This window comes from Strigops habroptila, chromosome 1 (assembly GCF_004027225.2).
Source record: "Strigops habroptila isolate Jane chromosome 1, bStrHab1.2.pri, whole genome shotgun sequence".
NCBI classification, from domain to species: domain Eukaryota; kingdom Metazoa; phylum Chordata; class Aves; order Psittaciformes; family Psittacidae; genus Strigops; species Strigops habroptila.
The window spans coordinates 113,795,616-113,819,897 of NC_044277.2; the positions used below are offsets into that span (position 1 = coordinate 113,795,616).

At 43.2% G+C, this 24,282-nt stretch overlaps 2 protein-coding genes across 2 annotated transcripts in view; both read left to right on the forward strand.

Annotated features, from left to right (window-relative positions):
* LOC115616106 (Sjoegren syndrome nuclear autoantigen 1 homolog) overlaps window positions 1-16,512 on the forward strand; it is a 39,300-nt gene extending 22,788 nt beyond the window's left edge. Inside the window, exon 3 of the mRNA XM_030505004.1 lies at window positions 8,928-16,512. The gene's annotated coding sequence lies outside the window, so the exon portion shown is untranslated. The remainder of the gene's footprint in view (window positions 1-8,927) is intronic.
* A 2,967-nt stretch (window positions 16,513-19,479) lies between these two features.
* Window positions 19,480-24,282, forward strand: part of MPP7 (membrane palmitoylated protein 7) — a 151,962-nt gene continuing 147,159 nt past the window's right edge. Inside the window, exon 1 of the mRNA XM_030504945.1 lies at window positions 19,480-19,625. The gene's annotated coding sequence lies outside the window, so the exon portion shown is untranslated. The remainder of the gene's footprint in view (window positions 19,626-24,282) is intronic.

Sequence of the window (24,282 nt, forward strand, 5' to 3'; positions counted from 1 at the left end):
CAGCCCTGGGTCCTTCTTCCTAGAGACTGTTCCAGGGGGAGGAATGTTTCCATCCATTTCAGAGAAGTCTCTAAGGCTGGTGATGCTACCTGAAGCACTATCATCAGGTGGTCATACCAGACCGGGCATCCAGCCTTGAGCTTTGGCGTGCAGTAGATGGCAACAGAGGAAAGTTGCAGAGAAAGGCCTTGTTATGGTTGAGGCCAGAACTACTCAGCTTTGTTTGCAGTGGCAGAGAGGACTCTCAGGCTCACCATCTGTAAGGCAGGACAATCTCAGAGAGAGAGGTCCAAGAAAAAGCACTATATGCCTGAAAAAAACCCGGGGGGAATTTGTGATGCCTCAGCCCAAGAGAACAATCACAAAAGGCCCCAAACACACCAGGGAGAACCTTCTACTGTTTGCATAACAGCCTAGAGGTTAGGGTTCTTGCTCTAGAAATAAGAGACCACTTTAATTCCCCTCTCGGCTGGAAAAAAAAAAAAAGTAAATCAATGGTTTCAATGCAAGTTAGTAGGCTACAAAACTATGTGGAAAGGGAACAAAGTCCATATCTCTTTTTTAAACTAGGCCAGTGTAAGCCCAAGAGTGACATGGCTAGAAGGAGAGGAAACGGAGCCAGAGTCTGCAGTCCACAAGTTAGGCACTTAGCTGAAAGCGTAATCTCAAAGTAAAAGAGGCATGGGAACTAGTCCCATAAAAATATATAAGGTCTTTGGTGACCAGATTTCACAAACGCCTGATCTAACAGTTCATTTTTCACTGTGTGTCCCCGTTCTGTTCACTGTGGGCTCTGCATCTGCAGTGCTGCAGCATGTCAAGTCCTTGCAGCCTATCGTAACTCAGTGTCAAGAACTGTTAATAAAAATTTTCAGGTTACTAAAGCCAAGGCTGAGGCCAGATGTAAAACGAGCAAATGGAGTTTCTAGGTCACATTGGTCTTCATTTGCAACTCTCAAATCTTAAAAATAAAAGGCCTGAGAACTTATCTGCACAAAGACTGCAATTAAGGATGAAAAATCAAAATGGCTTGTTGCAGGGAAAATACTTATAACCTCCCTCATGCATCACTGTTGCATCTCCAGAGTTTGGATGGTGTATTTCTTGTAAAAAACATACTTACTTTCTCAATGAGAAATTCTCTCCCAACCTGTACCTTTGCGGCAGTAGTATTCTTGAGCTGCTCCACTAGTTCTCAACCATGTGTTACTGATGAGTATGGAAAAGAGAAAAGGAGGGCATAATGAGCTTTCATCTTTTTTAGTCCCTGCTTGACTTCATAAAACTATGAGCCCTGTTAGCCCTTATCCTTCCTAGGAGCCTTGGGGCACTTCTAAAAGGTTTTACAATCCTCTCTTTGAACTTCTGCAATCATCTATGCTTTATTTTCCTTTAAAAATGGCAAGTGGGAAATGAGTTGTCCTCCTGTTCTGATTTCCTCCTGCCTGTTGTTTCTGAGGGTGGAGGCCCCTTTTCAGAGAGGTGCAAAGTGCTAGCTCCAGAATTCCCATTGCCTATAATGGAGGGGAGTGCTGAGATCCAAGCAACCCTTTGAACATGCAGGATGCCTCTGTGTAATGCAACTTTCAGTACTCATACTGTGCAGAACAGCAGGTGTGCTTTTCAAACACAGCTTCTGAAGTATGAGGTATACAGGTAATGTAGTAGTAACACTGCCTGCCTGTTATTTGCTCTGAAATTTTCAATTGCAGTTAGCATGTGTCTTGAAAAATTCATTCTAGGTGGGTCTGGAGTGTCAGATAAGGGACACGTTGCTCTAACTCTGTGAGTCAGAGGCTCATTATCTGTGGCACTGAGCACAGATAATGCAAGTTGTATGTATGACAGCTCCCTTATTGAAGTGCCAGGGTTATTGTATTGCCTGTAAAGTCATAGGAAAGAAACTCTCCAGGTTCCTTTTTCTTGGTGTTTTTTTTCTAAGTACAGACATGTTTGAACCAAGACATTCCTGCTTCTTGTAGCTGCCAGTTCCTGTACACGCGATTCAATGTTTTTCTTGTACTTGCTATAAAATGCCTCATCAAAGCCTTCCCTGCTCTGTTATAGCTGTTTCATTATTTATTATGGTAAAAATACGAATTACTGAACTTCAGCCTTGGCAGATAAGTGAAATGGGAATGAACTTTCGGCTCTTTGGTTTCAGAAGGTAAATCTCTGGTGGAGTTTGCACACATGGTTGGAATAGTTCCCCTCGTTTACACTGGCACAGCTCCACCGACTGCCGCCGCACTGCCCCGATTCACACTCCAGCAGCAGGGAGTTAGAAACTCCGGGGCCTGAGACAGCTGTAACGTTTTCATACTGCTTGTCCGGTTTTAAAACAGAAAATCTAAAACCATATGTGAAGGAAAAAAAGGATTTTTCTCCTCTGAGTTATTAAGAGGGAGTTGACCAGAGAGAGAGGAAAGAGCTGCAAGTGATGCACCGAGGCTGACCCTGGAAGAAGGCGAGGTTAAATAACAGTATAAATATCCATTGGCTCTTGAACCAAGTCACACACACCACTTCTCATATGGAATTCTTTTACATAATGCCCTGGCAAGAAGGAGCTCCTTTTTAACCTGGTTTCCCCAGGAAATGTAGTGTGTATGTTCACACTATCTGCCTGCCACATCTCCTCCCCAGCCTTCCTCCTGCCAGCCGCCATTTGACCACTTACTGGCATGTGACAGAGCAAGTCCAGAAGTGAAACCTGGTAGTTGTATACAAGAGAGATGACTGCTTGGCCTCCCCAGCGGGCAAAGACAACTGTGTCCACTGGAGAGGGGGCTCTTGCCACTGCAGCTGCACCAGGGCAGGAGCAGCAGGAGCCTCTGCTCTGCTGGAGGAGACCCCCGGCACCCAGGGATGCCTCAGGAAGGAGCAATGGCACTGGGATGCAGGAAGGAACTGGGAGGGTAAGCGGGCTGTGGGAGAGAAATTCATAGGAAATCAGCCTCCCTGAGCTTCACTGCACACAGCACTTGAGCCTGACACGAGGCAGGCGCTGAACTAAAGAAAGTCCTTTAAAGAAGCAGATGTGTTCTTTCCAAAGTATCTGCTGGTAAAATAAATTAAACCAGTTAGATTAAGCTTCCCTGTCAGCATCCAGCAGCACAGCTCAGCCTGATTTACCAGTCTGCTTAACAGCAGTAGGAAATGTAAAACTGGCATTTTCTAATTTAGGATGGTTGATTTTAGGGTCAATTGACATACTGTAGGCTGATCTCTGCTTTTAAAAAGCAGGGAATGTGAAGGTGTCTGCTTGCCTTTGGAAAAGGAAATAAATATTAACTTATCCACACAATGTGTAAGCGGATCTAGCCCTGTTGCAGGAAACTCATTAATCTCACATGGAAAATAAATAAACCAGGAAAGAAAAGGATGGGTGGGATTTTAACTTCCTCTATTTCCTCTAATCGTTATTTTATATGAACAAGTGCATGCCAAAGGTTTTTAAGAGGAAAATTACTGCAAACGACAAATAAGTTTGTTGAGTCTTTTAAAACTCAAACCGTCCCTTTTTGGTGGAGGGATAATTTAGGGTGGTGTTAGGAAAACTCACCTGTTAAATCGTAGAATCATAGAATCGTAAGGGTTGGAAAGGACCTTAAGTTCATCTAGTTCCAACCCCCCTGCCATGGGCAGGGACACCTTGCCCTAAACCACGTGGTCCAAGGCTCTGTCCAACCTGGCCTTGAACACCGCCAGGGATGGTGCATCCACAACCTCCCTGGGCAACCCATTCCAGTGCTTCACCACCCTCACTGTAAAGAACTTCTTCCTTATATCTAATCTAAACTTCCCCTGTTTCAGTTTGAACCCATTACACCTTGTCCTACCACTACAGTCCCTAAGGAAGAGTCCCTCCCCAGCATCCTTGTAGACCCCCTTCAGATACTGGAAGGCTGCTATGAGGTCTCCACACAGCCTTCTCTTCTCCAGGCTGAACAGCCCCAACTCTCTCAGCCTGTCTTCATACGGGAGGTGCTCCAGCCCTCTTATCATCCTCGTGGCCCTCCTCTGGACTCGCTCCAACAGCTCCATGTCCTTTTTATGTTGAGGACACCAGAACTGTACGCAGTACTCCCAGTGAGGTCTCACAAGAGCAGAGTAGAGGGGCAGGATCACCTCCTTTGACCTGCTGGTCACTCTTCTTTTGATGCAGCCCAGGATATGGTTGGTTTTCTGGGCTGCAAGTGCACACTGCCGGCTCATGTTAAGCTTCTCGTCAACCAACACCCCCAAGTCCTTCTCAGCAGGGCTGCTCTGAATCTCTTCTCTGCCCAACCTGTAGCAGTGCCTGGGATTGCCCTGACCCAGGTGTAGGACCTTACACTTGGCTTGGTTAAACTTCATAAGGTTGGCATCGGCCCACCTCACAAGCGTATTGAGGTCCCTCTGGATGGCATCCCTTCCCTCCAGCGTATCAAATGCTGCCTGATAATTCCCACTATTAGACCACATTTTCCATTGCTGATGCCACTGTCAGACTTGAGCCATCGGGGCTCACATTTTCCATGGCAGGTGTCTGCCTAAGGATACATGTGATGCATGCGTGTGTCTACGAAGAATCGCCTCAGGCTGAGCGTGTATAATATTTTCAGCCAAAATGTTCTTACTCTTCAGCAAGTAGAAGAAAAAATGTGCTGTTTCCCCTGTTTCCCTCACTCTAAAAAGAATGGCAGCCTCTTCTTTAGGCAGTCCCAAAGGCCCTATACGTTGGAGGAAAAGCATGAAATTTGGCAGGAATGCTTTAGCCACTCTGGAAATCCGCCTCAGCTCAGCTGAATTATGAGCCTGAGCGAGATCAGTTTGGTCTTGATAGAGCTTTACAGCTTGGTGTTTCAAAGATCCTGTGCTAGTCTGGGGCTGACTTCAGCTATTTTCTCCTTTGCTCCTTTGGACCCTGATCCTGGCCTGGGACAAGCCAGAAGAAATGGTCACCCAAGGAAGGGATAGGCTGGAGAGGGAGAGGTGAGAGAAGAGAAGAAACAAGAGCACTGTCTAGACAGAGACCACGGGACAAGGGAGGAAGGTTGAGACGAGAAGTCCATTATACCCACAGTTGGTGACAACATGTGTGCCACAAGATAAGGTAGCAGCAGTTTTGTTTGCTGATGGGGAAATGTAGGTGGTCAGTGACACAGCATTCAGAATTACACAGCTTTGAGAGTGGCAGAAAGCATAGTTCAAGCTCATTTTCAGCCATGGCAAGGTTGGACTTTCAAGTCATAGCCATATTTTAAAAAAAATGAGCATTGGGAAATTGGCAATTGGCCCTTATCTTCCATAAAAATATGACTCTGTACCTGAAAACAGCCACTATCGATGTTCTTGCTCTTTCTTCACAGGTGGGAGATATTGTTGCTTAATGCCTCAAAAATTCAAATACTCACTAAAGTGCATTTATATGGCTTTAAATGTTGGCCTTTCCCAAAGACAGGCATCTGTGACCAGGGCAGCCAGCACTTCCACAGCCATCTGTGTATTAGTCAATATGTTTCCAGCATTCTAGATCTGCTCTCACATCATTTGCAACATCAGAAACGGAGGAGAAACACAGCGCGCACTGAGTGACTGCCAGTTCTCCCTTGGAGCCCAGCGGTTTATTCTCTGATCATTAAAGCAGCTTATAACAGAGTAATTTTCATGGTGATCACCAAGCCTACCCTGCCAGGATGTGGCTCTTTCTTCAGATTAATCCATAATCTTTGGCAGTCTGGAATTGTTAATAGTAGCAATTTCTAATAGCAAAATATTGCTATAACTATTCTTCTTTCAGGTTTTATGACATCCAGACCATTATGTCTTAAGGACTCCAAAAGCCACTTTTCACAATCCAGAGTTATATTTCTATAAAGATGTAAAGCATAGAAAAGCAGGTTTAGAATATCTGTGAGAAACAGAGAACTTTAAATTTAAGGTAAGAATTAAATTGGTGAGAATGGCAATTTATGGTCATAGAACGGGTGCACCACTAATTTGGACAAATGTATTCCTGGTAAGAATATGGACTGGAAAAGCAAATGAGAGCCAGTGAGAAAGAGACACAGCAATGAAATTAAAATAGCAAATAGCATATGACCACAGGACAGGTTTTTTACAGTATATGTTTAGGAGCGCGGGCATGGGGTAGTTGAATTGCTCATTTGGATGGCAAATACTCGAAATTCAAATCTCCATAAAATTCCTGCATTGGGCTTCAAAGTTGGGAGGCAGGAAGGAAATTTCAGGGGTGTAGGTTGGGGAACGAACACCGGGACAGCAGAAGACAGAAAGGAAAGGAGGACACGCATGTCATATTTATTGGTCCATCTCTGTTTTCATATTGGACAAAGAAATGGCCACAGTACAACACTCCCTACATCAAGAATCTCTACTGTTTTCCCCCATTTTCCGCTCACGCAAAATTCTGATGGAAGCTTTTATGATGGTTTGGGTGCTGACAGACATTGCTCCTCAGAGCAAGTTACCTGACATCTAATAATAGCTGAGCTCTTGTAGCTTTTTGGTGTGGGGTTGCCAATTTTGATTTCTTTCTTTATCAGCCACCCGCTTTCACAAAATTAAACTTACCTCTGAATAAATTCACACTTACCTTTGAGACCTGTGTCAACTCTGACTGAAACTTGCTAACAAATCCAAGAATTATTTGGAACACACAGATATCTAAGCCTTGATTCTTTAGAAACTAAATAAAAAAGAAAGAAACTGGAAAGAAAGGGAAAAAGAAAGAAACTAGACATTAGAAAATCTCACAATATTTTGTATGTACTGAGAAACCGAATTGGGTTAACCCAAGCACATCAAAGGCTAAAAGTCATTAGGATGCCTTCAGAAGTCTGCAAAAGCCTGCTCCTTCACTCAGCTATTTCAAAAGCTTCAGCACAGGGGAGGTTCTACAGCTGTGGAGTGCAGCTATTACGCAGTCCTGTGCTCTGCAATAATTTTCTGCATGCTGATGGGAATGGAACAGCAAGAGGTTTGAAATCCAGAGTAATGCAACCAATGAATTCTGGCTGCAATGGATCTTCCATCTGAAAACCCTGTGTCCCAGCAGTTTGTAGCTGGTTTTGACACCAATAGATCGTTACTAAGTTCTACTTTGATGAAAGTTACCTACCCAAAACACCACACTAACACTCACTCTAAAGTCACATGCTTGGATTTTGCAAAATTGTTTGCAAAAAAGGAGTCTTCTCCTTAATGCCTGAATGTACAACATGAGCATGTAATATTGTCTGGATGTAGTTTAAATTAACATATATGTATTTATTGTACCAGCTATTTTGGGGTAGGAGAAGGGATAAAAAAAAGTTACCTAGCGAGTTGGATATGACTACATTGGAATTAAGTTTTCTGTCTTTAATTTAGAATTTAAACAATGAACTGAAATGAACTTTAAGTTTTTGATCTCTATCTTGAGGATCTCTCTGAACAATACATGATACATGTACGGTGCTGAGGCCCACAAGAGAGGAACTGGAATTTTTACTCAGGGGTGCATATCTCTTTGATTCAAGCATAAATGTTTCTTTATTTATTGAAAGTTGGCCTGAGGAAATAAAGAATTCTGGAGAAGAAATTATACATATTTCTGATCATGTTGTTATATGTCTGAAGAAGAAACTACTATTCCCAAAACAAAATTGGGTAATTAAAAGTTATGCTTTGTGACTCCAGAATTTGAAAAAGAAAAATCATATGGCAACTAATTAATGTCTATATGATTACTTTCATGTCTTTTCTTGGGGTTAAGATATTTATAGCCACATACGAAAACAAGAAAAGAGCCTAAGGGAACACAAACAAAACCCCACCACCCAGCACCTTAACTGCAGCATCTGCAAGCCAGCAATCATGGAATACTTGATGAAGTGCTTAAGGCTAGGAAGGCTGATAATGAGATTTCTTTTAAGTTCACAGTGCTGTACATTAAAGAGACACTGCCAATGTGATTCCGAAAGGAAAACATTACATAGCACACACACGCTGGTTTTGTTTTTATAGAAGAGTCTTTTTCATCAGCCTTTGCTGGTGTCTAGAAAAACAGGTTTATCAAGCAGCATACTTGGTCCACGAGTTTTCCCTCAATATTTTTGCATTTTATTTGTCTGTTGTAACACTTCAGTTCTGATGCTGTGTCTGGCAAGTGCCCCAGAAAGCAGAGTGGTTCTGAGCTCCCACCCAGTCAGTGCAAAAAGCAGGAGCTCCTCAATACAGTACCTTAAGCAGAATATACTAAAGGCCATCTGCACACAGTGACAGTGACTGCAGCAAAGTAGAGCATAAACAATCTGGAACTAGATAGTTCCACCTCTCTCTGGTCAGTTCAGTGATAGAAACCATCCCATTATTTGGTGCAAGATTAGATGTGGTGTTTCCAGAATTACACATGAAATACCAACCTGAAGAAAAGTCTAGTCGACTTTAAGTCTACCTTTAAATTCTTTTTTATAAACCCAAATAATATTTTACTGGTGCGGAAGCCTTATATATAGGGACTATAAGCTTTCTCATAAAACAGCATACTTGTAGTCTTAATGCTTATCCCAACATAGCTGCTTCCAAGAGTTTCTTTGCAAAAATGTCCTTTAGCCCTTTCTGTCGGTCTTTCCTATTCTAAGTGGGAGTGAAATGGTAATGCTGGCATATTCCAGCTGCCTGCATGGACTAGTCCAAATTAATTTTCCTGTTTTTCCTATCTATATCTCCTGTATTTTTTTTCCTCAACACCCCCTGGGATGAGAAAGAACTTGAGCTGACAAACAGGTAGAGCACATAAATGAATCTGTATTCAGGAAAAAATGCAGTCAAACAATATTAATGTTGCACAGTCAATCATTAAAACTTGGCAAAGCTAATTTTGTAATTTTAACTTTTAGCACAGTTTTTACTTACAACACCATGTATTTGTTTTTCAGTCCTCCTGTGGGTTATGAATCAGTTTCTGAACCAGAAGTGCCTGTTGTCTGCCAGAACCTTCTTCCCATTGCTGCTGAAACTGGAAAATGAACAGTGAATGACACAGGCGACTGCATGGAGAAACAGAATTGCTTTACAATTAAAACAGCAGAATGCTGTCTGGGAGGACTGGAGTCTGTTCTGCTTCTGCTAGAGAATTCCAGCAGAGGAGTTCATATTGTGTTAGTCTTTAATTTCATACCCCTCATTTTGGGTGCTGACTTGACAACCTAGAATTTGATTTGCAGACACACTCAAACAGCTGTAGCTGAGGATGCAGAAACTGTGCTTTGACCATACAAAGTGATATATAGCACTAGGTACTACCAGGAAAAAAAAGAGATCTTAAGAATCACAAACTGAAATTAAGCGATACTTTTAATCTAGCTTAATATGCAGGTTTGACAATGTAATGCTGTAACTGCTACAGAAACTGGAAAAGAAATGTTAGCACTGTCTGTCCATCTGTACATCTGTGTGATGCTGCAGGGCTGCAGATGCCCATGATATGGCAAAAAGCTACTGAAGACAAAGGTGCCACTTCAACAGCACTTCCTGGCGCCCTCCTGAGCTGCAGACACCCAGGCCTGGGGTAGCAGGACAGGCACCATCCGCGGCATGCCCTGGTAGGGTCTGGTGAATGATGTTTTGATAGATTTCCTGGTGAAATGAACATCAACACCACCACAGTCGCCAAATATGTTAAAAAAGACTGTCAAGAGAAGGAAAAAAGTGTTGCTGACTTCAGCTCACAGTAACCTTGGTACCATCTGACATGCTAATCTGCTGACGAAGCCTTCAGTCATCCTTCCTCAACGAGTATCAGTGGCAACTGAGCTGTTACTCTGCTAGTCATTCTCATGGAGCTGCAGGCCACAAACCCACCCCTGGACCTCCAGAAGAGTGATTCCCACAATAATCTGCTATCACCAGTCTTATTGAATGTATTCATTCATGGTCTACAAAACACCACACATACAAGATTCTTAAATGCTGATAGTACCTGGTTGACATGTCGCTGCAGAGGGAAACAAAGACTGGCATCAGGTATGCTAAAGACTGTGTGGCATAACAACCTTCTGCACACAGAAAACCTGGAGACAGCTGGAGTTTTTGTTAAACACAATCCAGAGTAAGAGGATCAGCCTAGCTTGAGCACTCACAGTCATCATCAGAGCAGGAAGGTCAGGAACTATTTCCAAAATGAACACATGAGTCCATCCAAGAAAGCAGCTCTAAGTAGAATAATAATTATCTGCTACTTGTTTGATGAGTGCTGTGGCCTGCAATACATTCAGACTTCACCATTTAATCTTGTCATTATTATTGGTAGATTAAAATCTGTAAAAGCCATATCGCTACCTGCGATAGATAGTCAAAATCTCTCCACCTAATATCTGGCATCAGAATGCAGCCAATAGCCTGACCACCAAGTTGTGGCAAATGGAGAGCAAGTAAAAATCACACTAAATGATCTAGAGGATCCACCCTGGAAAAGATGCCCATGGAGCAGGTGACTTCATCGCCTCACCATGCCAGTGACCCAGTGCCACTTCCAGGTACTCCCCGCTGCCAGCAAACCTTCCCCCATGGGCTCCCATGTACATTCCTGCCAGAGCCAGTCGAGCAGGCACAGCTTGGTGTCCCCTGCAGTCTGATAGTGCCGGGAGGAGCTGCAGCAGCCAGCCGGGGAGTGAGTGGTGCAAGGGTGGATCCTGTGTTCAGACCGGGCAGCTGCTCGTGTCCTGGGCTCCCTCTTGCCTTCTCAGAGCGTACACTTAAGAGGCCTCTGATGGAAATAAGATAATTTGGCTACTTTTTGTTTTGTTGCAACTGTTGCCTTATTTGTTTTATTCACCAACGTTCATTAAAAACAACCCCGCGTATTCAAATTCCCAGCTGAGCCTACACTCCACATCTCCTTGCCTGGGTAATCTGAACTCCCTCCTGACTCTTCTGCCTGGCTTTTTCCCATCTGAGACTGCTCCCTCGTCCACTTGCCAGCACTACCCATCTCCGCTGGTTTCTACTGCCAGTCTCTTTCCTGGGACTGCATTCTCAGTTCACCTTCCCTCTCCATCCCAATTTCTCTATCAGTTTCTTTTTCTTGTGCCTCTGTTTCTTGGGCAATTTGTCTCCTCCACCCTACGTTCACCTCCGCCATCCCTTTAGCCTACAACCCTAATACCCTTGTTCTGGATCTGTCAGTCTCAGCCAGTAGTCACTTCCTTTGTTGGCTTCAAAACAGTATTCCTGACCTGCCAGTCCTGAATACCTGCCTTCTCTACAAGTCCCAGTTTTCATCCCACATGCTCCTACTTCCAGTACAGCCTGCTGGTTCTCCACAGCAACGCCTTAGATCTGTCTCTTGCTCCGTCTGCCTCTGAATAAGATAGCCTGTTCCTTCACATTGCCTAGATGCCAGCAGAAAGGTCACTGAAAGTGCAGGAAAGTGGCCCTGCTCTCCCTTTGTTGCTTGGCTCCGGCTCAGTGTGCAGCAGCTGGACACAACCATTATTGGGAAAGTCTGTCTCCATCATGTCATCCTGGGCTGCAGCATGTGTAGTGGCTTTGTACAGAGAGTGCATGCCCCGGCTAGGAGCTGAGAAGGGCTGGAGAGCCTTAGCTGAACTGTGGGAATGATGCACAAACAACAGGACTCTAACTGTGAGAGGCATAAGCTTGCTCTGGGACAGTCTTAACCCTTAAGCAGTAGCAAGTGCTGAGATTTAAAATACCATAAAATTTGGCCAAATAAGAGTAGATTTTCTTTGGTGCAGTGAAAAGCATCCAACAAAGGCCTGCCTTGCTCAATTTCAAAGCAGACTTTCTCCATAAAAAGTTTGATTATTTTTTTTTCCTATTTAAAAACAACATACCTTTCCTCCATTTAATTTCAGAAATTATTAAACACTTTGTTTGATATTTTCTCAGGTCTAGAAAAACATGATGCAGACCATCAGTATCAACTTCTCCAGTCTGAATCAGTGTAGCATGGCACAAACAGCTGAAAGCTAGGTCTTGTGTCGGAAATGTCAAACCCTGTGTAACAGGCTGTATGGGCTCTTTAAAAACTCGGCAGAGCTGCCTGCCCTACCTTGTGCATGTGTTGGGAATCAGCTGAAGGGCTGATTCCCAGCAAGCAGATTTAAATAGGTTTCCAGCTTAGGGAGAGAAATGGATGTTTGTCTCTTAGGGGAGCTGTTCCCTCCCTCTCATCCCTCCCTTATATGTGCACGTACACGCACACAAAAAGAGCAAAATGGGGATAAAGGTACTCTCCAGGCAAAAAGACCATTCCTCTATAGAGACAGGAGAGCACTTTTGGCAGACCTGAACGGTACTAGAGTTTAAGTGAGTTGAAAATAAGAGACTGATAATGAGATTTTGGTCTAGATTGGCTGGCTTGTGCTGGCAGGCAGCAAGCAGAGCCAGCCTGCTTACAATTCGCCCTAGATGAGCTAACCAAAAATAGAAACCAAAGACCACAGTGCGTTATCCAGTCTAGAGAGGTAAAAATATTGACTTGGAAAGACCACCACTTGGAGACAAAATGACAGCTCTGAGTTGCAGCCACATGCCTTTCTCTCAGTCATGTCAAGAAGGCACTAATCTTCCAGTTGCAGAAAGAGTAGAGCTCCTAGTTCAGCCTTCTGAAGAGCTGGCACATCAGGGGTCTGTGGAAGGAGGAGTATGGCATTCACCAGCTCTGGTCAGACTTATGGTCCCTATTTCTGCTGATCCTGAGTGCCTCATAGTCCTGTTGGGTCTAAATCACCTTTCACAGGTAGGCACAGAGAAAGAGTTCTGGGAAGTGTGAGAAACAACAGCTTCACTCAGGAAGGAGGAACAGGTTTGCCAGTGGGTTTATGCAGAAGGCATCCGTGATCCACTTCTTCCCGGATGCAAGCTTTGCTGTAGCTGAGCTCAAAGCATCTCTGCTTGTACTTTGTAAGAGGTAAACCTGAGACTATCACACTACTGCCTGCAAGGCATTTGCCTGTGATTGAATCATCCAGAGACAATGAATGAGCACAGACGCTAAGGCACCTGGCACATATCAGGAAGCTCTAAACCTTGTGCTGTTGTGGCTGCTTGGTAAAGACTAAGTGCAACACGGCTGGGTGCAATCCTGATATTAAGGGTAAGCTTGACCATACCTTGCTAGGTGTAAGAGGAAGGTGTTGCTCTTGCTAGGTCCTGGAGGAAAGTGTGTATTATTTTCTGGTGTCTTTCCTAATATCTGGAGGAGTACATGGCTCTCGGTTTTTGTTAGGCAACCCAGGTAAACATTAGTTTAACAATCTGATACAGAATAAGTATGATTAATAATGACTGATAACAGCTGGATTGATAATGAGTAATAGGCACTCATTTTTCAGCCTAGAAAGATGCCTCTCTACCACTCACTAAATGCACAAGTGCTGGATCTCGGGTATTATGGCTCCTGTAACTTTGTTTAATTATGGAGACACCCACAGGGCTGGTAACTTTTGCCTGTTCGGAACTACCATCTCCCCAGTTCTGATATTCCCTAATTTGCAGCCACATACACAGCAACATTTGTGAATTGGAACGGCAAAGTTAACTCCAAAGCAAAACTCCTTCCTCTGGAACAGACTGTGTGCCAGAGGCACTCAGCATCAGCCACCACATTTTCCTGTCAGCATATCACTGATCTATTAGAGAAGTTTTAAACTCAGAATATGCCACAAGTGTATGCTAGATTGTGACGAAAAAATACATCTGGCTCCCTCTTCATTACTAGATGCTGTGCTTTTGTGAGATTATAGTTGTATATTTCCTGTTAATCTTGGTGCCGTGTCTGTACCTGAGCAGTTGCCTCTTTCCTAATGCATTTTGTAAAGGTTAAACTCAGTATTGCAAACTGTACCTGATGATAACTTATGATAATAGCAAAGGGCAATCTGTTTTCCACTCTATAGCTGTGCACTGCCCAAAGGGAAAGGAACAGCGGGTTGTGCTTGTTGCCTTAGCTCTGGTTTGCACAGGTGTTCAGCACTCTGCCTTCTGGCCGTGAGAGGGGATTAGACAAGGTTTAGGGGAGAAAATGTAGGGAAATGAGAGCAGGCAATCAGATGGAAAATTAAAATGAAACTACAGCTGCTTATTGAACCAAATTCTATTCTTCTTCATACTTTTCCCATCTGCCATTCAAAACCACATCTGAGACTGGTGGATCTCACTCCCTAGCTTCTGACTTTGATCTCCCGGCATCAGAATTCTCCTTAGTCTGTGAGTGGAAGACTAAAACGCACATGCAGGATCACACTTACAAAACAGCACATTCTTGGCTTGCAGCCACATCCAAATTCGCTAATAGCAGTAGTTTTCTGTAACTGCCAGGAAAGATAAAGCAAGCAGTGACATTTTAACTGTCTTGTGATGCAAACAGTTCACACTGCCAGGAGTTCAGCAGAATTCAGTGGAAGCCTAATTAGGAATGATACATCCTAAACTTCACACTCATTATGTTTTTAATTCTTTCTTAATTCCTCCACAAATCCTGAAGTTGTTTTAAGAGAAACTTTAACATCAGCATTTAAGTGTAAATTTGTTTTGAAGGATTGCAGACACTAGTTTTTTGTTCTTAGTTTCAACTGTATGTGTATTTCTCCTCTCCAAAGACTCTTACATATAATATGAATATTAAGCAGTATGAAGGATATGTCTGCTTTTGGTTCAGCGTAGTTCGATGGTAGTAGGTGCCCTGGTTAAGCAAATCCAAACCATTAAACAAGATTAAATAAGGTATCAGTAGGTGTGCCAGGGATCAGGAGGTGGCAGCAAAACCCTGAGGAGATGTTTGATTCTTCATGTCAGTAATAGAAGTGTTTTCACTGCAAACCAGAAATAATAAATCATGAACATGTGAGATTCTAGGAAGAAAAACAAGGGATGGTGTGACACTGATTATACAATAGGAATTGTATGAATACAATGATTGAATTATATGGATTGGAGAACTGCCACCATTAAAACCTGAAGCATTCATAATTAATATAATTAACTTTCCAGAACAGCAAGACTCCAAGTCAGAGAAGGCTCCAACAGAACTTCTCAAGTTGGCTAGAACAGCATCAATGGATGTATTGCAAGGTTCAGCAAATTGGACTGTAGCCTGATAATTGGACAAGTATATATATAATGAGATATATAATGCTATATATATATCAATGACATTGGATGAGAGCATTAAAACTACAGAACAGCTTATCTGATATGGTTTGGAAACAAGATCATGAGGAAGACATCCAGGAAAGAATTCAAAGTAAAACAAAACTTGAAATGTCAATCTAACAGGTAAATCATTGTAAGACAAATTGTTGTGGTTTTGCTCAATGAACTTTATTGTGTTTCTGCTTCATAACTGAGAAATGAGTGGTGTGAATGGCAGAAGGGATATCAGCATGGTTTGCAGTAAGGAAAACTGAGCAAGAAGAACAAAAGGTGTTTGGTGAAGGGACAAAATTGAGCTTGGTTGTTTATCAAAGCTCTATGAATATTCAAAATAGCTTATGCACAGCAAAAACAGGCATGGCAAGCTCACTGAGCTTGTAGAAGAATCAAAAGGTCGGACCTGAAGATGTCTGTCTACATCATGTATGTACCTTTATGATGGGGGGTTGAACTAGATGATCTTGAAGGATCCTTCCAACCCAAACCAGTCTATGAGTCTATGAGAGCTGGATCCCGAGGAGAAATTCTCATATACCAGAAAATCGTAAAGGTGGCCTCACAGAAAAATACTAAGAACTCTACAGACAGCAAAAGCTTACAAGGTGAAGGGAAAAAAACGGATGTATTTTTTAGATTTTTACAGATATAATGAAAGAAGAGTTAAAATTACATGAAGCACAGCTAGAAAAAATCATAAACTGCTAAGGGGGACTCACAGGCAGATTGCTCTTGAAGCTCAAAATATCATAAGCCCTATTTCCCCAGGAAAACAACAACAAAAAATGTTTAACATATTTTAATATTTATTCATATTAATGTATTCAAGCTCCATGTGCCCTACATGAACATGACAGGTTTCTACTATATCAGTCAGAAATATGGAGTCTTTAAAGCACTCGTTTGCTTTAACAAACTATGATTTTACTCCAGGTTGCATCTGTAATAGGAAGACCAGGCAAATACTGTGTACACATGAATGTGCATGTTCTTTCAATAAAATCATTTGCATAACTCATTTACTGTACCTAGATATATTTCAGAGTTTTGCTGAACAACAAATTTCAGAAGGTTTTGCAATTATAATAGGAAAAAGTGAGAAAACGAAATAAATATGCTTTTAATAAATGAATCTGGTTTTACATATTTTCCAGTATCCTCAATTTGCAATGACTGAAACATTATATTTTCCAGTGTCTTCAGTCTGCAATGACTGAAACAGACTTTTTACTGGTTCCAGTTCCATTCAGCCAGTCCTTCGTGCTAGCCACAAGCCTGTCTGCTGGAATTCTATAAAGATGAAAAAATAAAACAAAAAAACCCAGCAAGCACTTACAATGCATCTGGGGAGGAGGGGGTGGAAAAAAGGTGCCTACAACTATTTATTTCACTTGCACCAAGAATGCTGGAATTTGAGACAGAAAAAATTGATAATATTGATTGTACTCTTATCAGACTAAAATCAAGGAAATAAAAAACTTGACTGGAGGCAGCCGTGTAAGTATTTTGGAAGCCATTCAAATATATTAAAAAAAATAAAAAAAAAATCCCTGTTCTCTAGGAAATATTCTAAATAAGTAAGTCTGGTAAACTCTTCTGTAAATGTAACGTGATACAAGCTGCGTGCCAAAATCCGGAGAACACAGCTCAATGCTCTGAACAGAGTGGAAGACACCTGAGATGTCTCTATTAAATTATGCAAGAATCTCAGCTATGCACAACAAAAGCGTCAGTGTCAGGAGGTGAAGCACACCAAAGCAGCTTCTACACATACACAGCTAAACATATTTACAGCAGAAATTCTCAAATCGTCTCATAAAGCTGGTTGCATTTTGAAGAGAAACTGGCTCAGTTGAACTTCCCTTAAATGATCATGTACATCTTTGTGCCAGACACAGCAATTGCCTGCATGGAAAAATAATTTTAGGAAAGTATTTAATATGTTTTAGCTGCCTTGTAACAACAACTTAGCAACTGAAGAGAGAGGTGCCAACACCTTGTGATCGGTTAGATATTTAGAGGCAACCAGGAAGATACGGTGGGTCCACAGTGATCTGCAGGTGTGGTACCACCCGAGATGTCTTTCTGCATTCCCCTGAAAGAGATGTACGATGAAGCTTTTGCAGATTCCCAACCATGTTAGCAAAGCAGAAGAAACTCTCTCAGCAATACCAGTCAAGTCTACAGTGTTTCGGGGACTAGTGTGTCACAACAGCTGAAGTGTCTTTTTTCTTCCTGTCCTTTTCCACCAGAGAAACCCCTGGGAGAAAATTAAAGGGAGAAGGGCATTTAACCTGCCTAATTCTAACCCCATAGCCATCTTTTGCTAGTCTGGCTCTTAGACTTTCAGACTTGAGCTGATTTAATGGCCTTGGGATGCCTAGTTCTTAGCTAAAGTCATGCTGGAGAACGTCCTCTGGAGATGGTTGTCTCCCTTGGGTTTGGAAAAAGCAGTGACCCATGAAAGCTCTTCATTCTCTCCTTAGTTTCACCTGATTTGCTACCGTGTGGGAGTGTTCAGTTCACAGGAGTTACTTCGTTCTGGGTTTGTGGAGAATAAGCTCTTTTTCAAAACCAATGTAGGGCTCAACTCACACTTGCCAGACCCTACAATAGCAAAAAGAAGGGTAATATGTGGATGGGTACAATGGCAATCCAATTTTCTGGCAGAAAGCCTTGTTTTGGAGTTTTGTTGCCTAGTATCTGTCAGCACTTTCATCCTGAGGAATTTAAGTTTCTGCTACAACAGCCCAGACTCAACTGAAAGTTTGCATATGAAGTATCAGAACTCAGAACTGGTTTATTTTTATTAATTTTCCAAATAAGCTTAAGTCTTAAGATATGAAAAAGTACTTGGGTGGTACTCAGCATAAAAAGAAGGAAATTATTAGCTTGGCATTTGTTTAATCTTGTGAAATATTTCTTTAAAAGGAAAGTGAGATAAATACTTAAAATATGATCTCGAAAGAAACCCACAAAAAATATGTATTCATCCAGAAAGTGGGATTCATTTTGAGGTGTCTAGCACCTCTAGGCATTGTAATTACTCTACTGTCTTTGAGATAATTTATCCAAAAAACAACCACATGTTCAACCAGTTTCCTTTCAGGAATGCTTGAGCTGCTGATGGATCACAAAAGGAAGGATCACGTCCCAAGTGTTTGGAGATATGGGTAAGAAGGAAGTAATTGTTAATGATTTGCTGATCTAAAGCAAAAATGATTGACAACATAATGAAATCCTGTAATCCTGTAGTGTGCCAAAAAACTGTAATATTAAATCGAACAGGAACAAATGTCAGAGAAGGTTGAACGAGATTAGTTGCATTATACACTACACAGCTACATGTGCCTAGTAATAAATGACCTGCCCCAAGAAATGAGAGGAAATTGTAAGAAACTGATAGTCTTCTGGAACCGCTTGTGTGTCCCAATGAACTTTTGGCACTACCAAACAATTCACTCGAAATATTACTTGAAGACAATGCAGAAAATCCCCACAAAGTACAGGAAGATGAAAGCTGTCCAAAACCACCTGTAATGCTGTATTTTGAGATTAGCCAACAACTAGTATGCGCACAGCCTGGTGTGGATTAGGGCTGCACTCGTGCAAGCTGACTGCACTGCGCGCTAAATGTTGGGTTCTATGGACATTAGACAACACTGCTGCTGCAAATATACGTATTTATAATACTAGTGTATTCCTTTACTTGGAAAAGGCTGGAAGAATCATCGGCATGTATTACTATATGAAAAATAAACCTGTTAAGCATAGATTCACTGAATGAGTAAAGTCTCTTCCTTTCACGCCCAGGTAGGACTGCAGGCTTCGTGTGGGGAAGCCACCCCTACCTTTGATATCCACCAAGCCCTGTCCATCGCTCAGCCCTGCCCTACAGCGTTACCCGTCCTGCGCCCTCCTGAGCTCACCCTCTGCAGGCTTCAGAGATTCACTGTCTCGGTGTGTGGCTCCGGAGCCGCCCAAGGCCAAGGCCAAGCCCCGGGTCACACGCTCCGCGAGGGCTCCCGCTGTGCGCCGGGCGCTGCGGGCAGCGCCGTGCCTGTGCCCCCGCCACACGCAGCACCGGCCGGTCACGCACCGCCGCGGTCCCCCCGCCACACAGCGCCAGGCGACCCCTGCGGGGCGGGCAGCCGCCTTCCCCCGCGGCCAATCGGCGCTCGCCTTTGCGCGGTCCTCCCTGCTCCAGTCAATAGGCCGCGAGCTTTTCCATAGCGTGTGTCTGTGTACGGGGGGGGAGGGGGGTGGTGCTGCTGGGGTCGGGCCTGGCGAGCAGCCGCTGGGCTCCGCGCGTCGCGGGGCTCCGCCCCGGTGGGAGGGGCTGGGCTGCGCCCGGCCCGGCCCAGCGCGGCAGCGGCGATGGGGAGCCGGGGAGCGCGGCTCGGCGGGTAGAGTGAGGTTGTGGCGTGCTCGGCGTCACCGCCCGGGAGTCCCGGACGCAGGTAGGAGCCGCAGCCCCGCGGGGCGGTGCCGCGTGGGGGGGTCCGAGAGCTGGCGTGGAGGGAGGGGGACGGACACCGCGTTCCCCTCGGGCGAGGGGCTCTGAGCGGCGCGGTGGGGCTGCGCTGTGCCGGTGGGACCGCGGTGGCGGGGTGGAGGGAAGGGGGGCGGCTGACGAGTGAGGGGATGCGGCAGGTGCCAGGCTACGGGTGCTCGGCCCCGGGGTTGTGTGTGTGTGTGTGTATGTGTGTGTATGTGTGTGTGTGGGGGGGGGTCCGTGCCCCCGGCGCGGGGCGCCGGTTCCAAGATGGCCCCCGCCCCCGGCCAGCCACCGCCGCCCGCCGGGGGAGCCCCCGGGCACGTGCGAGGCGCCGGCGGGCGGGTACCCCCGCTCGGGGGCTGCCCGCGGGCTGCGGCGGTGCCGGGAGGGGGGTCTCGGTCCGCGCCCGCGGGGACAGGCCTGGAGCGGAGCCACCCCCCCCCCCCCGCTGTGCGGGCACCGCGGTGACAGCCACCCGGTGCGGGGAGGGAAGAGCCCAGTCACGGCTGGTCCTCGGCTGTGCCTCCTTTTAAACGCTGCCGGGCTGCCGGGAGGAGCTGAGCAGAGCTCGTTTATAGCGAGTAATGGATGTGACTGGAGCGTTCAGTGACATCAGACTACGCGGCCGGACTCGGGAGACCTGTAAACTTTAATTTATAGGCTATCAGTACCATGAGGTGTTTTTATGAATTGGCTGAGAATAACTTAATTCACCTGTGGAACCAGCTTCCTACTGATTTTGTTAATGCCTACGTTTAGTCTGCGTTGAGCAATAAACAGCACTATTAATTTGGCGTGTTGCAGGCGAGGAACGTAAATGATGATATTTTATGTAAGAGCTCAGAAGAGCAGTAGGTGCGTTTGGATGCTACTTCTATGCTTTCACCTCTGAATTCCTGGCTTTGCATTATTTAATCCATATTTATAACAAACCACCTTTCTGCATTTCCAGAGCATTTTCTCTGGTTTGATTTCTCAAAAGCTCGACACATCTTTGCCTTTTAGTCCCTCTAAATAAACTGGAATAACTTCAGGGGCAATAGCTTTCAGTGGTTTTCGGAGTTCTTCCTTTTCAAGAAGGCTGTGTAGTCTGGACAGTGGTGACCAGCATCTTTAGACCTCATGATTATCTTCAGTACCTGAATTCAGCATTTATTTTTTACAGTTAGGTTTTTTGGATGACATTAAGAGTTCTTATTTTAAGTTTACTTAGGTCAAGAAGCTCATTTTAATGAGGCGTGTTTTTTCTGTCAAACCTGTCTTTTGTAGGTGTTCATTTTAGAATATAGCCATTAGAATTTTGGTATGAGGTATTATCATCATCCTTCAGGTCCCTGTTAGAGAGGAATGTTTATATCTTGGCTATATTTACAGAAAGATCTTTATTTACAACTAGGTTATTCACTTACTGGAAGTATCATTTGCTCTACTTGATGTGGATGGTCAAATCTCTAATCTCACTTAGAATTAACATTAGGATTTTGCTAGATATCAGTGTTTAGATTGAATAAGGGTTTGGTTTTTTTTATTCAGAATGGATGATTGCATGTAGCTTCTAAAAGCTGTCTTAAAGCAACAGTTAATTTAGGTTTTAGGATTTAATCTCATCGAGCACAGGGATGAATGAATGAGACTCATCAGTTTCAACTGTGCCTGTTTGTTCATTGGAATGAAAAGGAGTAAAGCGGTAACCAAAACAGTGAAAAGTTAATTTAAATTATTTCAGACTCAGAATAGCTTTGGGCCTTAATGTGACTGTGTTTTCATGTGTACACTTAAGAGAAAACAGAGGAAGTCCCAGAGCTGCACATTGCTGTCAAATGGCAAAGTGCATCAAGGAAAGGTTGCTGCATGCTTACTCTGTTCTTGTTCTCTTCTTTAGGCATCTATTAGCAGTCCTCACGAGAGAAGGGATACTGTGTTAGATGGACCTTGAACCTGAGCTACTACGGCATTTTTGTTTGTAATAACATGTTTTCTGTGTAGTATCATGCCGTTTGGAAATTAGATTTTAAATTAGGCAGGAGTCGGAGCTGTAAGTTATTAAGAGTACAGTATAAAAGTTAATGCCAAGTATGGATAAAGCAGGCTGATGAATGTACAATTACTTTGGATGCTTACTTACATTTTTGTTAACATTTATAGGACATCCCAACTCCTAACAGGAGACGGTCACAAGTATGTTTTGTAAGTGGCAACTTCCCGTGCTTCCCTGAGTGCCCGGTGGGAGTACTGTGCTTCTCATGAAAATGTTGTTGAAATCTGCTGCAACTCCCAAATGTTCTTATGATGTTGTAAGGTTGTCTTTCACCGAAACCCCAGCCTTAGTTCTGCTTTCCTGCGCTGAATATCCCCTTTTTACGTGGCAAGCCCCTGGGCACCTGTGAGCCTTTCATTTATCTCTAGCATATGGAAAGGAGCAGAAGGGATCTACGCAAAGTAGTTCAGTAGCATGTTCCTTCTAAACTGATTCTTCTGTGTTAAGGTTAACTGTAGAACTTGCTATGATAATAAGTAAAAGCAGGGAAAAAATCCAGTCTTGCTGCTAGCAAAGTGTCTGTTAGTTGTCTTCTAGAGTGTATTTTGGAAAGTTGTTGTGGTGAATTAGCAAGTTTCACTGTCTAAAGCTGCGTGAATTATGTGTAGGAGTCACAAAAGCTTCACACGTAGTTGTGGTAATGCAGTTTAACCCCAGCCTGTGGTGTATGTACTCTTCCTTCAAGAGACCCCATCTCTTGAAAAGTTTTCATCCTGGTTGCTGCTGTTTCTTGTTCATTAGGGAAAAGATGCAGTATATTAACTCGTATATTATAACAGAATTCATTTATATGTGCTTTCAGTGGATTGTGGGTGTTTACATCACAAGTGATATCTAATACAGTGCCTTGCCCTGTATTACAAAAGCAGAGAGACAAAGAGTAAGCGCTTTACAATGCAGTATCCTTAACATCCCTTGACAGTTCAGTCCACTAGCTCTGTCCCACTTCATGCTGGCTGTATGGCAGGATTGGGAACAGCTCTGACTCCACATTTGTGTGTTTTACAGAACCATTTTGAGCATTGCCATGAGGTATTTGATAAAGTTCTTTGACAAGTGAGTTTTCAAAGACAGACATAAATGATAGCAGTACTTGACATGGTCTTTATTTCAGCTAGCAGTCTTGTATTTAGGGGAAAACCAGCAGAAAGCAAAACTAGTGCATGTCTGAAGATGCACAGAACTTTACTTTGGTGTTTTTGAAGATCTATGTTTGTTATGCTTAGCTAACAAAGAACACAACTTGAATTTTCCTCCCACTTTGGAAGGCTAACAAATTCCATGTGTTTTCAAGCAATAGCATTAAGCAGACTACTTTCCAGGACTCCAGGTTTTGTCCTGAAAATGGTTTATCAATCTAAATTATGAATCATGGGTAGAACCAACCTTATCTCCCAGTTGTTAGCGCTGGAGGAAAGACGGGTTGCAGATATGAAAGGGTTTAAGTATATTTAATCTCTTGGGATCACATCTTGTTACTGTGACCCACATCTTGGGTTTTGTCACTTTTCCATTCAGCCATGAAGGCTAATGCGATCCCACTATTGCTATTCTTATGTTGCTTATATGAAATAACAGATCAAGTTAAAATCCAGACTACCCCCTTAAAGTATGTCATATTTTAATAAAAGAATATTTTAATAGAAGAAAACAAACAAACAAGACCCAAATAACCTTGTCAGGTTTTTGCTAGTTTTAAAGAACAAAAATACAAGCTTGCTTAGTTCTTAAACTGTGTGCAATATAGTCAGTGATGTAATAAGCCTGCAACCAAAAGCTCCTGAAATGAACTCATTGCATACATCCTCAATGACATCAGTATTTAGAGATAATCATTGAAGCAATCAATAAACTAGAACTACAAACTATACTATAGAACTGTGAAACTGGAAATGTGAACATGGTAGTTTGCAGGTGCAGAAGAGAAGATGACATACGAACATAGTAAGACTAGGGCCATGTTGATGTTTTGAACTGTATTTTGACTGTTAGGTGCTTGCCATGCATGTCACAGGGTTGCCGTGGTTCTGTTCCCCATGTGCGTTCTGTGACATTTCTGCTCCTGCAGTTTATTGTCAAGAGGAGACATCAGGTGTTTCCAATTTGTACAAGGAGCAGGCAATGCATAATGCCAGGTGGAGTGTTGAAAAAGACATTAGCTGAATGGAAGTGTGCACAGCTAGTAATGATTTTATTGCTGGCTTTCCAAAGCAGAGTGATTAGCTATCATGAAGCAAAGAAATGAGCATCTTTACTATGAGCATGAAGTCATAAGCACTTAAAAGGTTTTTCAAAATGGACCCATTAAGTACAATGGGAGAAAGCTTACACCTAATGCTTTGTACCAGAACTTGCGTATTGTTCACGTATAAAATGTGATTATATGTCTGTGAAGTCTTATGGGTATTTCTATGTTAGATGAAGCTTATTTGTACCCATTTTAACATAATAATTTTGCTTAATTACTGCTGTAAGACCAATTTGTCTAGGACTGGCATGTAGGCAGAACAGGAGTGTAACTTGAAATCTTCTCTCCCCCTGGCTTAAATACGTCTCTTCTGACTTTTTTTGTTTATGCAGG